Source organism: Pelodiscus sinensis, chromosome 2 (genome assembly GCF_052426305.1).
Source record: "Pelodiscus sinensis isolate ZL-2025 chromosome 2, ASM5242630v1, whole genome shotgun sequence".
NCBI classification, from domain to species: domain Eukaryota; kingdom Metazoa; phylum Chordata; order Testudines; family Trionychidae; genus Pelodiscus; species Pelodiscus sinensis.
In genome coordinates, this window is record NC_143053.1 from 108,289,261 (window position 1) to 108,302,470 (window position 13,210).

Below are 13,210 nucleotides of genomic sequence, written 5' to 3' on the forward strand. Positions count from 1 at the left end.
TTAGGAAAAACTTTCTATCTACAAGGGTAGTTAAGCAGTGAAATAGGCTTCCCAGGGGAATTGTGGTGTCCCCATTACTGGAGATTTCTAAGAACAGGTTGAGGTCTTGCATTGGTGCAGTAGGCTGGACTAGATGCCCTCTTGATGTCCCTTGCAGTCCAACATTTCTATGACTCTAGGGCCTGAGCTTACAAACTAAAACAGGAATGGCAGACCAAAGGTAGAACGGACAGATGCCTTGTTATCTTTGCTTTACCGAGGAGAAACTGAAGCAGAGAGAATAAATGGCACTAACATATTTTGTAAAATTCCAGAGATTGGCACTGCTGTCATCACCACATAAATTTGCAAAGCAGAAGCTGGAGCTTTCCCTCACCTTCCGCTCTGCACATCCATTTGGAACCTTCTCCACAATCAATTTGAGGCTGAACTTACTGCTGCTTCGTTAACTCAAATAATATAGAAGCAGATTTCTTTTACATTTGATCTGCTTTTCTGTCCATTTGTTACACTTAAACCATTAAGCACATTTGTTAACTTGACTGGCATTTTAAAAATCACAATCCCATCAATGAAATGAGTTATCCCATACATTAGTTGCTCGTCAATCATTTAATTGGAACGTCTTTGTCTCCACCCAGATGTTGCCTTTTGGCTGATACTATTGTGTTTTAAAACTTTGGATAATTATAGTCCTGTAAATGCAGAGTGCAAGATTTGTTGGCTGCTGCCAGCTCCTCCCTCTGTATGTAATGGCTTTATTGTCTAGTAATTGTCTATTCACAATGGGAAGGGGAAGGGATCCATGTCCAATGGGACATTGATTCAATGTCATACCCCTCTGCTATGTAAACAACAGTGGAAGTATTGCTGATAACAAAGCCACGCAAGGTTACTGAACTGTGCAGCTAAATTTAACTTTGCTTTCCCTTCTTCCTCCTTCTCCCAAACGGGCCATATGAAACAGGAAGCAAGGTACCGAGGCTGTAAGCTTGTTCTCTAAACTGATTTATAGCATGGTTAAATCCTGTCTACACTGGACAGGAATACTTTGTCAGCAGTCTTTTAATAAAAACAGTGTTATCTGGGGACTTGCCTACACTGGCAAAAACAGAACCTGCAATTTCACCTCTCTTACACTCTATACAGGGTAGCACTGGTGAAAAATGCAGTGTAGATGGAAATTGGGCATTTTTACCACAATCCCACTCAGATCAGCTGGCTTCTCCTCTCCACTGTCCCATCATCATTAACTCTGTACTATGCAGCCCAAGCCTTGCTCACAGGAACTAGAGCAGGTCTGTTGTATTTAGGCTTTTCTGCTCTCATCAGATGGTCAGCAGGTGTCAGCACCTTGCCCTTAGAGCTGTTTCACTTGTCAGCATACAGAGTCTTCATCCCCTCTCATGCAGCATAGCTGTAAAAACTCTGAAGTACAAAATCTAATGTTAAACTGAAAAATTCGCCTCTGCTGAATTTGACAGAGCCAGTGAAAAGTACTGAGACATCATATGATCACTTAAAATCAGAGAGTTCATGCACACAAGTTAAACTATTTCTATTTAGATTTCTCAGCACCTTAAGAATTGACAGAGCACCCCAAGTAGTTTATCTTTAAGCCTTTAATTGCTTAAGGATATCTCAGTTAAAGGGAACCTATAAAGAAAAAAATTGTCTTCCTCATTGCATTAAAAAAATATATCTATAACTATTCACTTGAAAAATTAAAAATTAAAAAGTTACTTGGGGGTTTGTGTCTTTATTGCCTCTTAGTTTTCTGAAGAATTTCAAAAAGATTTTTTATGATATTAGTAATTCACATGTTGTTTCCTGATTTCCTGGAAGAGTCTATAGATGACTGGAGAAATGTTTGTTGACATCAGCTATACCATGCAAGTGAAATGAGAAGTGATTTTTATTCAGATTCTTAGTTTTTGTTAACTATTTAACATAAACACTAAATTCTTCAGAGAAATGACATCCATGTTAATGATTTAATGCTGCCATTGCACTTTCAGATATGGAATGAGAAACATCACAAGTAACCATTAAGACCTCTAAGTAAATACTAAAGAAGATCTGAATTGACATTCATGGTATCTCTAAGGTTAAAAAAAATGGAAACACCCTATAAACCACCTCCCTTTTATTTTGTCTTTTGAAAAACAAAACTTACAGGCCATGTTCAGACCTTACAAATAATGTTACAAAAACACAACTCGGTTTTTCCTTTGCTTCTTAAAATAGAGATGCCTCAGTAAAGGGCTGGTTTAGATGCTTTGGCTATACAGTTGCCAACTTTGTAATATTTAAAAACCAAACATTTCAGTAGAAGTGCCAGAACTTGCCCTGCCTCTTCCCCCCAAGACCTCCAACCCTGTTTGCTCCTCTTCCCCTTCCCCTCTCTCCACCACCCGTCACTTGCTACTATTCCTGTTTATCTCCTGCAGAGGTTGGGAGGGACTTACCTGTAGAGCTGGAGCTGGGACCTGTGGCCAGCAGACACAGGAAGGAGGCAGCCCAGGCTGAGTAGAGGCTCACATGGGTTGAAAACTGGCCACCAGACCACCTAATAGTGTAATCTAAATGGCTTTATACCGGTGCTGAAGCACTATCACTGTTCAGCAGCATTTTTTTTCTTTAACAAAGAAAGTTGAGTATGAAAAATAACTGCTAGGGCAACTGTCAGTTTTAGACAGTCAGCACAAGTCATGAGATTCAAAAATTAAGCCACTGATCCACAAAGACTTAAACGTGTAACTTTACAGAGATGAGTAGCCCCATTAAAATCAGTAGGACTACTCATGCATGTAAAGTAATGGAGGTGATTAAGGCTTTGCAGAATCAAAGCTTTTTTAAGGAATCTTCAACCTAACTTGCACAAACCTACTTTGCGTAGCTTGTGCTCACAACTCATGGCAGTAGGTCATACTGGCTATCCTGCCTTGGATCAATTCAAACACCAAGCAAAACCTTGACTTCTGAATGTGGGGATTTGAGTGTGCTGTTCTGTTCAGGTTCATATATCACTCTCATCAGCATATATCTAAACGCCATCCAGTAGTGCATTAAGCAAGATGACTAACATCTGTCACATGTTTGTTCTCTCTTCTTCTCCCCAAGGGAAGAAGCATGTGCACTGGAGTGTTTTGTTTCAGATTATATATATAAACATACACCCTGCTATATGTTTATTAGAGAAGGCAAAGTCAAAGAAATGTGCCTCAACTCTGAGCAAAATGTGATGAGATTTTTGATTTCTCAACTTTAATGTTGTTTTTGTATGAGTTTTTGCCTTTAGTGTGTATGTGTATATATATATAGTTTTTTCTATCAATCATTTTTTTTATATATTTTGTACTGTATTTTTATTCTGGATCTGTATTAGTTATTTATACCTACAGTAGAAAGAGAGAAAATGAGAGCAAGAGATCTTCGTTCATTGCTCCTGATTAAATCATTTGTTTGCATAATATGGAAGAACTGTAACAAAATCACTTACAGGGAAAATCCAAGCTGCTCCAAAACTGGAATAATTGCCTTTCAACTTAATCTCAGGAACTGCATTTAATTTAGTTGATTTAAATGGATTTACTTTGCCAGGAGTAATGTAGTGGATCATGTTCATGGCACATTTAGATAAAAGCACAAATGGGTTCCCTGTAGAAATAAAAAAAAATTGTTTATCTAAAAACAGTGCTTTATTATTGTTGCTTGATTAGTTTAAACAGCAACACAAATGAGTTAAATACAGTAACCTAACAACATTACACATTGCTTGCTACTTCTAAAATGTTAAAGTTTGTACGAACAAATGAATAAAATCAAAAGCTCCATGTTCTCTCAATAATCACCAATATACACAGGGCATTCTCTCTTAATGACTGAATTGTTCTATAACCAATTTAAATGTTATTATATTTTGAACATAGTAATGCTAGAATAATAATGTCAGTAATTAACAGCAGCAATCCAGGGCATTGGAAGCTGCAATAAAATTATAAATACATTTTTAATACATCAGGGTTTTTTTTTAAATAAAAAGCCATCTTATGTTTTATTTAACCTAATTTTTGACTGGGTTATGTTGCCCATTGAAAGTACAAAAAAAATTAATTGAGGTTATCATACACCATCATTTCTAGGTTTAAAGTACAGTCATAGACTGCCATTTCTCACACACCACTAAAACATGGGGCTTATTTCCTGCAGGATGAGATGTTTCTTTTTTGGTTATAATTATTTTAAAGGGATATAGTTCTTACACTGTATCTGATTGGGAATCAAAGCAAAACAAGACGATCCCAAGATACCAGTGCAGGAAACATCTCCGAAATGAAAGAGAAGATAATTTGCAGCCTCTAGCAAATGTGTGATTTTCCAGAGCAAACAAACAAGCTATAATATCCTTAATTAATAAGCAACTGTTTATTATCTAGAAGGAGAGGGATGGGGATTGCTGTTTCTTATCACCATTCCCAATGTGACGAACTCAGCACCATATAGGTTCATTATTTTGCACAGAGCCGTCCCGTCCTTAGGACAATTTGGAGTGGTCACACCAACCCCAAGCTTCTGGGGCCCCCCACGGAGGTTGTTCAACTGTCCTATGGGTAGGAGAGAGCCTGGCACTGCAGCAGCAGGGGTTCCCCCCACTCATCCTGTAGGCGGTGGAAGCTGCAGAAGACCAGCAGCCTGCTCCATCCCGCCACGCTGCCCTCTTGTAGCCTGCTGTGCTCAGCTTCTCTGCGGCCGTGGGAAGCAGAGTCCCCAGAGTGGTCTGCTTCCCGCTGCCATGGAGAAGCTGGGTGCAGCAGGCCGGGAGAGGGTGGTGCAAGGGGGTGTAGGGTTGCCAGATGGTTTCAGAAAAAATACCGAACCAAAACAAAAAACAAACAAACAAAAAAAAGACCCCAAGAGTTGTTAAGCAAAAAAGACCCCAATCAAACAAAAACAAAAAAAACCATCGTGGCCCCTTTAAGAAATGCGTGGTGAGGCTTTTTGGCCCTAAAAGGCTGCCGGTAGCCGCCCACCATCTTGCCTCCCAGTGCTGGGCTGGACAGCTCCGCTGCGGAACCCCCTGAGCACTAGGGTTGCCAGGCTGCCTCCATATTGAGCCGGACAGCCCAGGATTTTGCCTCCTGGCCAGGAAAAAAATCAGGAAGTACCCAACATTTTAGGTGTCTGGTATTTTCTGAATTTTTTTTACCCGACAAGAGACAAAAATACCGAACTGTCCAGTTCAATACCAGACACCTGGAAACCCTAGGGGGGCAGAGTAGGTGGCTGGGCTGTTCTGGCTCCCTCCACTCATGTAGTAAGGGGGGTCCCTGCCGTTGCTATGACAGAACCCTCATAATCTCCCAGGCCGAATTTCTCGTCGGAGGGGGCCTGGTCCACCAATGGGGGGGAGGAGCAAAGGTGGCAATTGCACTGGGGCCTGATGTTTCAAAGGGGCCAGGAGCTCCCAGTCACCACTGCTGCTACTGCCAATCTAATCTAGCACACAGACACAATGCCTCCTAGCTGCATTGCTCAGGTGCTTCCTTACTGTTGCTTCCATCTGCCCCAATACAGCTCATCCCCACAGGAGACATAACTGCTTCCTAATAATCAATGCCATAGAAATGAACAAACCTCAGAAAGTCTAGATGCTGTTTAGATAAGTCCCAAGGGCCCAGAAGTTCAGAAACTGGCCCAGAAATACATGAAGAACAGGTTTTCTTAACAGGAATTCATGTTAAAATTCGACACTTACCAACAAGGACTTAACAAGTCTTTGAACTTTCTCACCCATTACCAAGACAGTTTCCCCAATTATCACCTGTAATACCATTAACTCACAAACATCCCACTCTCCCTACCTTTAATATCAGCAATTCACAGACACTTACCTTCCTTCCTCCCCCTTCCGACCCCCCCGCATCCCCCTTCTGTTCTGCAATGTGATTTGTCCTTTTCATATTTGTTCATTTTTTAAAATTGTATCCTTTGGTATATATGGTTGTGACTACTTTCTTCCACTATTTGATCTGAGGAAGTGGGTCTGGCCCACGAAAGCTCATCATCTAATAAACCATCTTGTTAGTCTTTAAAGTGCTACATTGTCCTGCATTTTGCTTCAACTACCCCAGACTAACACGGCTACATTTCTATCAGGTTTTCTTAGGAGATTTCCAATGCATCTTTGGTGGGGCAGGGTTGTAAACTATTCAAAAATAGCCCCAGTTCCCCCTTTGTGCTGTGTGTTTCCCATCCAGTCTAAAACGGAGAGTGTCACGAAAATGAAACAAACAAAAAAAAAAATACACACACAGGCCTGTTTCTCTACTCTCTCACACCTCATGTGGTCACTTATACCTGCTGGGCAAAGCAGGTATAAAATACTACCAAGTTACAGTTTCCCACTCATGCAGATGGCAGCACATTACACCCATCACGCTTGGGTCAAAGAGTTACAAAATACGAAGCACAAAGAATCAGGCCCAATATTTTTTGCGGTTCAGATTTTGAATGTAAGCTTCATTTAAACTGATTCGTATCTTACTCAAACTGTCCATTTTGAGTATGTCTCCACTATGCAGTTTTTAGAGGCAAGGCTGTGTCAACACAGCTCTGTCACTAAAACTCAGTGTTTGTGAATGTCATTTGTCGGCATTTTTGCAGACTAGATACTTTTACTCCCAATGAGCTGGTTTCACTTTGTTGGCAGGAGAGGGCTCCTGCTGACAAAGCAGCATTCACACATCCTGCCACTAAATTGGTTGTTGGCAGGAGTGAGGGGGAGGGGGAAGCTGGGGCTAAGCATCAGTGAATGACAAAACTTTTGTGGAGCAAGTGCAAGTGTAGACACAGCCCTTAGCTCTGCATTTGGAACATCTCCTTCCCCTGCAGTTCAGTGGTGTGTGTGTCACAGTCCCACAGCAAACTGCCCCTTCTGAGATCCTTTTCCAATACTCTAAATGCACCTTTTTCAAGTAGCAGGCCTGTGCTGCTACATCTTTTCAGGGGTGATCCTGAAATCCAACCTTTCTCTGAGGCTTATACTAGTAGCTGCTGTTTTTCTAATGCTGAATCCGGTAAGTAGGTTGACTGAAGAGTTCTTCCATGAACCCCGTGATATCCAGGCCCACAACTGGGGAGCACGTGGGGGGGAGGGGAATAGAAGGGGGCAAAGAGGGCACTTGCCCAGAGGCCCAGCTATTTGATCAGTGTCACTGTTTAATCCATCGTTTGTTGTTTAACAACCCCTCTTTATAGGCCCCTTTGGGAATGGACCCAGGAGACCAAGTGATGCATAATATTCTTCAGAAATAATACAGACATTTTCCCAATTTGTCACAGTCTTGATCCGGGGTTTGAGTTGACTCATCTCTAATATTTACTGATAGTGTTCTGGTTGAGACACCATGCTTCTCTCTTTGGCAGACCCACATTTAAAAGGCTTCTTAAGCACAGCTGTAAGAAAGGCAGTAGCTATATCAATGGAAGAAGCCCGCCCATCAATACAGTGCTGTCTCCATTAGGCCAGTGTAATTTTCAGAGGTGTGGATTTCACACCCCTAAGCGACATACTTACACCAATAAGTCTGCAGTATTGACCTGGCCTTATATTGTTAAGGGCAGATTTCCAACTCTCTCCTATCATCCCCATGAAGTACTAGCTCTTTATTAGCGACATGGGAAATGAAACAAGACCTGTCTGATATCAGATTTCTTTGCATACCCCCACATTCCAGAGTTGCTGAGGGCTGCGAACCTCATTGTGATCTCGGGCCACGTTGCCCGCAGGACAATTTATGGTTTTGGACGGAAATCATGCACAACTCAGTGCATTTGGCAGAGCTTTGCTGGGAGTTTCGAGTTCACTTGAACGCAAAGCCTGGGAAGTATGAACCCTGGTGAACTGATAAGAGGGAACATGCACGATCCCATTAATGAGAACCATGGCAGTTTCCACTGCCATAGCCACGATTCCAGCTGTGCAATAATAAATATAAAGGGATAGCGACAACTTGCAAAAGACTGATGGCTGAGGCTTCAGGGAAACCTGGGCCAGAACTTTGCCTTGATGTAAGTTGCCATAGGCCAGAACTTTGCCATAGGTCTGGTGGCTTCTGAGATTTATGCCAGGCATCGATGTGCACAGATTTCTCAACCCTATTTTTTTTTCTATTTTTCAAAACATCCAGAACTTTTAGACCTTGTTTACATTGTGATCTGTTTAACGTCAGCAACCCCTCAAGGTAAAGGATGCTCTCTTTCACAAAAGGGGGGATAGCAGCCTTTTGCCCATATCCCCACCCTCTCAGACCCCCCCTCCCCTGCCCAGGACAGGTGGAAGGATCCAGGCTCACTGCTGGTACCCACACGGCTCTCCCTGACCCAGCTCTGGCAAGAGTGCAGGGGCTCAGTGCCATAGGCCAGCCATGGTGGTAACTACACGGGAAGCCACGTGTGGCACAGGACCTCCTCCTACACACAGTGGGGGATGGGATGCTGAGAACAGCCTCTAGCTCATGTTCCTGCACCCTAGGCCTTCTTACGAGGGCACATGGAGGGTCCATGGGACCCCACAGCTACCCACAGCACATCTCTTTATCATGACCAAGCTGAGGCTCCACCCTCTTTTTCAGGCTTTTTCAGAGCAAGGTCAGGCACAGAAGCTCCACCTGCCTTCGGATGGGTGAAGAGCCCAGGGTGCTCTCAGCTCCCCTGCACAGCTCCCACAACTGCAGGGCCTCAGAGGAAAGAGGAGAGGAAGGAGGTGGGGTGGTCTGCCTCAGTGAAGAGCGGACAAGCCAGGCCAGTTTATTTTTAAAAAGTGGGAGGGCCGTGGCCCACCCTTGGTTCCAGCACCATTGCCAGGAGCCACTGGCTTGTTGCAGGTGGTGTTGGAAGTCCGGGTTGGGCTGTGATTGCCGTGTAACGGGTGTCTTTCCGTTCTTTTATGGCATTTTTCTGCAACCAGGGCAAGGTGGATGTTCCCACCTGGCAAGCTACTGTCTTCCAGGATGTGGTGCTGATGCCACATCTCTTGATGTTTATCCTGAGTATGTCTTTAAAGCGCTGGTTATAACAGAGCCTCAAACAGTGTGTGACGATATTCCCTGAGCCAGGGCTGGCTACAGACTTAGCCAAGTGCTGGGCAGTGTGGGGGAGGGTTAGGGTCAGGCCCCCTGGAAGGGGCAGGGCATCAGGCATAAGGGGCAGGGCTAGGAACACCCATCCCTCAGCACCACACAGACTGCATTATGCCCCGCCCCCCGTGCCCCGCACGCCTCTTGTGCCACCTGGAGCTTGCTGTGCAATGCTCCAATGGCATTTTAAAGGGCCCACAGCTCCAGCCATTGCTGTGGTAGTGGCAGCTATGGCCTAGAGCCTTGGGCCCTTTTAAATCGCTGGACTCCAGGGCAACTTTCCCCTTTGCCCTCTCCTGTCAGCAGCCCTACCCTGAGCATGTTAAAGCCTTGGATTTAACACAACTCCAGGTCAGATTCAGGAATGCAGTTATCATGCAGCTTGGTTCTGCCCACACAGCGAGAGAGACTGGTGTTTTGAGTAAGTCAAAGAGTCCTTTGCATAATCACACCCCCATCCTGCTAATGTTGATATTTTTATTCAATGAATTTACTATCTCCTTATCCCCACCTAACACCACAAACCTTGAAAGGGTCTTACAAAACTATATGTGAAATGATAAAATGTCGCTTGCAATGGGGTTGGGTAGTTCTTATGTAGGAAAACACTCCCTCATTCTAATCTATTACACCCTTTCCACAGAGGAAATCAGTCAGCATCTCTGCTTCACAGACGTACTCCGTTATTCTCAAGTTCACATAAAAGGCAACCACAAGCAAGTTTTCAGTTCATATGCCCATTCTCAGCTCTGCTAGTCCTTGTACTGAATTGAAAAACTTGGGCTAAAGCTATTAGCTTTCGGTTTTGTCTGGCAAGTCATTTTATTTGTTTCCTCCAGTGACATTTGAGTGGTTTGCATGTGTACATATGTGCATGTGCCTCTGCTGCAGTTTGCCAGGAAACAGAGCTGATGTTCACATTCACAAGGTGTCATCTCCTCTGGGGCTGCTAGCTCCCCACAAGAAGTGGCTCACTACTTTCATCAGCCCATGCATCAGGAGAAACCTCCTTTGTAACAACAGGCAGAGATCCTAATCTCATTTCACAAGCAGCCTCTAGAAGACTATTTCTCTGAAAGCGAGCACTCAAGTTTAGAGATGTTGTCAAGAAGAACTTGTGGTGAAGTTATTTATAGTTACAGTAGCTTTTGTTATAGTAACTAGAAGAAGTGGCAACATGAAACCAAGCTAAGCAAAATTATTTTTCATTGACAAGTACAAGCCAGCTTTTTTGTATTATAGAAAACGAAAGGACTTTGACAAGAAGCTCAAGAAGTGGTCGGTTTTAAAACTAGATAATCTCTGGCTAGAATGCCTACATCTACTTTTGGCACTTAAATAAAAGTGGCCTGATTTCCCAAGATACTTTATGTCTCTGTTCCCATAATCAAGTGAGAATATCCGAGACACCTCAGAATTTGGAAGTGGTTGGGTCAAAATCCAGATGTAAGTCCAAATGTTGCCATTAGACCCTCTCTCTAAAATGTGTGAAATTCTAGCCCTGAACATGGCCATCCCTGGATGATGGAGATTTCAAAATGTTGTGAGACAGTCCTTTCTCTGATATTGCAGAGATTGGACTGGTATGAACATATGCCATTGCTTTCCAGTGGGTGCACTTAATATTTTCAATGGCATGTCATAGGTGCTCTACTGCTAACGAGTCAAGGAGATTGTTTAGCTCATGCAGCAGTGATCTGTTCTTTTGGAGCAGACTGACTGCAGTTCCAGTCCAGCTGCCTCCACAATATCATCAAAAAACAACAAACAATTCAAAATGCTCAGCTTTTTATTTATGGAGTATGGCTTGTTTTACTTTCCTGCCACATGCTAATGGCAGTTAGCAACAACAAAACATAGGAAATGTAGCTACATTTTGCAAAGATGGCTGACAAATTCATAAAAACTGTATATTTGTTCAAACTGATTTTAAGCTAGTGGGGCTACAAACATAAGATTGCAGGCTGTTAGCATCAGCTAATACATTATTAAACATCATTGTCTTGGCATTTAATAATTGATCATTTAAAGATGTTAACTCATATGTTTAAAGCAATGCACATTTTCCCAATCAAGACAAAGCTTTGAAAAGTTTTCTTCGCCACCGCAAGGACTAGAAGCATACTTTTAAACGGAAGCATAGATTCTGCACTGTCTAAATGCACCCTACAGACCACAAATATAGAGCATGACCACCAGCCACAGTAGGTTATAGAGTGTAGTTGACACCCTTATTCCAGAGTGTTTTCTAGTGTAATTCACTGAGAGAAAGTGAAGAACATAATTAGTAGATATTTAGTTCTGAAAATGGTGAAGTACAAAATCATTCTTCTCGCTTATGAATTATTTTCATAGTTTAGGCCAGGTTTACATTAGAGGAGGTTTTTGCTAGGATAGTTTATACCATTTCCGTGAATGAAATAAGCTATCCCTACAAAAGACTTCTTTGCCCAGAAAACTGCACTTACCCTAGGAGTTTTGCCAGTATAAAGATATCTTTAAAAAAACTCACACCACTAACAGACATCATTAAACTGGCAAAAATTTCCAGTGTACACCTGACCTAAGTCCAGATCTGGAGATAATTCTCTCTTTTATACTTTAAGGCCAGCAGGGTCTATAGACTCACCAGGCCCCTGGACAGGCAGCGGGTTCGGGAGGGGTGGGGGAGAATCTGCTCCACACCCCCAGAAGGGGTGGGTCCTCAGGCAGAAGGGACAAGGTTAGTGCTAGGCAGCAATTAGCACTGCACAGAGAGCACATGCTGTGCTTGGGCAGCGATGTAAAGGGCCTGGGGCTCTGGCTGGGACTGTGGCTGGGAACTTAGGCCCTTTTGTATTGCCGGGTCCCAGGGCAACTGCTTCCTTTGCCCTGCCCCCTTTGGTGCACCTGTTTAAGGCTTCCCCCATTCATTCAACAGCCATTGAAGCAATAGTTCACCTCAGGGAGGGAGGGAAGGAAGTGTCCCATGTAATACAACAAACAATCCCTCTAGCTAAGTAAGCAGTGGACATCTCCCCTCCCCTCCCTGGGAAATGTTGGACATTATGTAATGATGGGGATTCGACAATGAGAAAGCTCAGAAAACTAGGAGGCTCTTTGGGGATCCAATATGGAACCCATGCTTGGGATGGGACAGGGTCAATGCAACTGAACAATGGCTATTCAAGGACTCCCTTCTGCAGTGGGAGAAAGGATCTTAGAGGAAGAGGGAGGTTTCAGAGTGATGATAGTACAAAGAGATCCAGCAAAAAGAGACATGAGAGTCTGGCACACTGGGCTCTTACTCCTGACTCTGCCACTGACCTGGGGTGTGACCGCGAATAATCAACTTCTTTTTTTAACCTCTAGTTCCTCTTCCAAAAGATAAGGCTAATGACATTTATCTGTCTTTGAAGAGTTCTTTGACATCTATGACCAGGTTATATTTGAAAGGGCTCACTATGCCTAAATGTAAGGGATATAACATTTAGGACCAAATTACGTTTTTTTCTGTCTCCACATCAAGACCACATTATGGGAACCGTGTTCTACACCTGTACACTTTATTGAATTGGGTGGAATGTTTCCCCAGTACTTGCCATCTTCTCAGCCTCACTCACACCCTCCTCCAGCCCTAAGAGCAGTCCTTCACAACTCCTGAAAGGAAACAGAGACTGAGAGCTTGCCCATAAGAGGAAAATGTAAGTACAGAATTTAAGAAGACTTCTGGGCTATTCAGTTAATATATTTTCATATTATGTCATGTGCTCTGAGGTGAACAAATATACACCGGGGAAGAGAGCTACTAACAAGAACCCCAGGAACAGTGTCAATCTCCTTGGCTAATTTCAGCAGCAGAGATTATGATCATGTAATGGGTCCTCATAAATGCATTTGTTCCCTTCTTTGCCTTTACCCTTCCCTTGGGTAAGTCTTCACTGTATAGTGAATTAGCCTTGAGACTAGGAACCAGGGCTGAGCACCTAGACCAACCTACCTAAGGCCTGAACAGTCACACTGTAAAACACAATCCAAGAGACCTTGTTCTCAGAGCTGCTCTACTCAACTGCGTGTATTGGTAGAACTTC

The 13,210-nt window shown here is 43.2% G+C and overlaps 1 long non-coding RNA gene across 3 annotated transcripts in view; it reads right to left on the reverse strand.

Moving 5' to 3' along the window:
• Positions 1 to 3,085, reverse strand: part of LOC149525319 (uncharacterized) — a 176,431-nt gene extending 173,346 nt beyond the window's left edge. For 2 of the 3 annotated variants that reach the window (XR_016348839.1, XR_016348841.1), the window contains exon 1: positions 2,469 to 3,083. This is a non-coding gene — a long non-coding RNA (uncharacterized LOC149525319). Of the gene's footprint in view, positions 1 to 2,468 lie in introns of all 3 variants that reach the window. The other variant, XR_016348840.1, reaches the window with a different exon arrangement.
• Between the last annotated feature and the right edge of the window lie 10,125 nt (positions 3,086 to 13,210).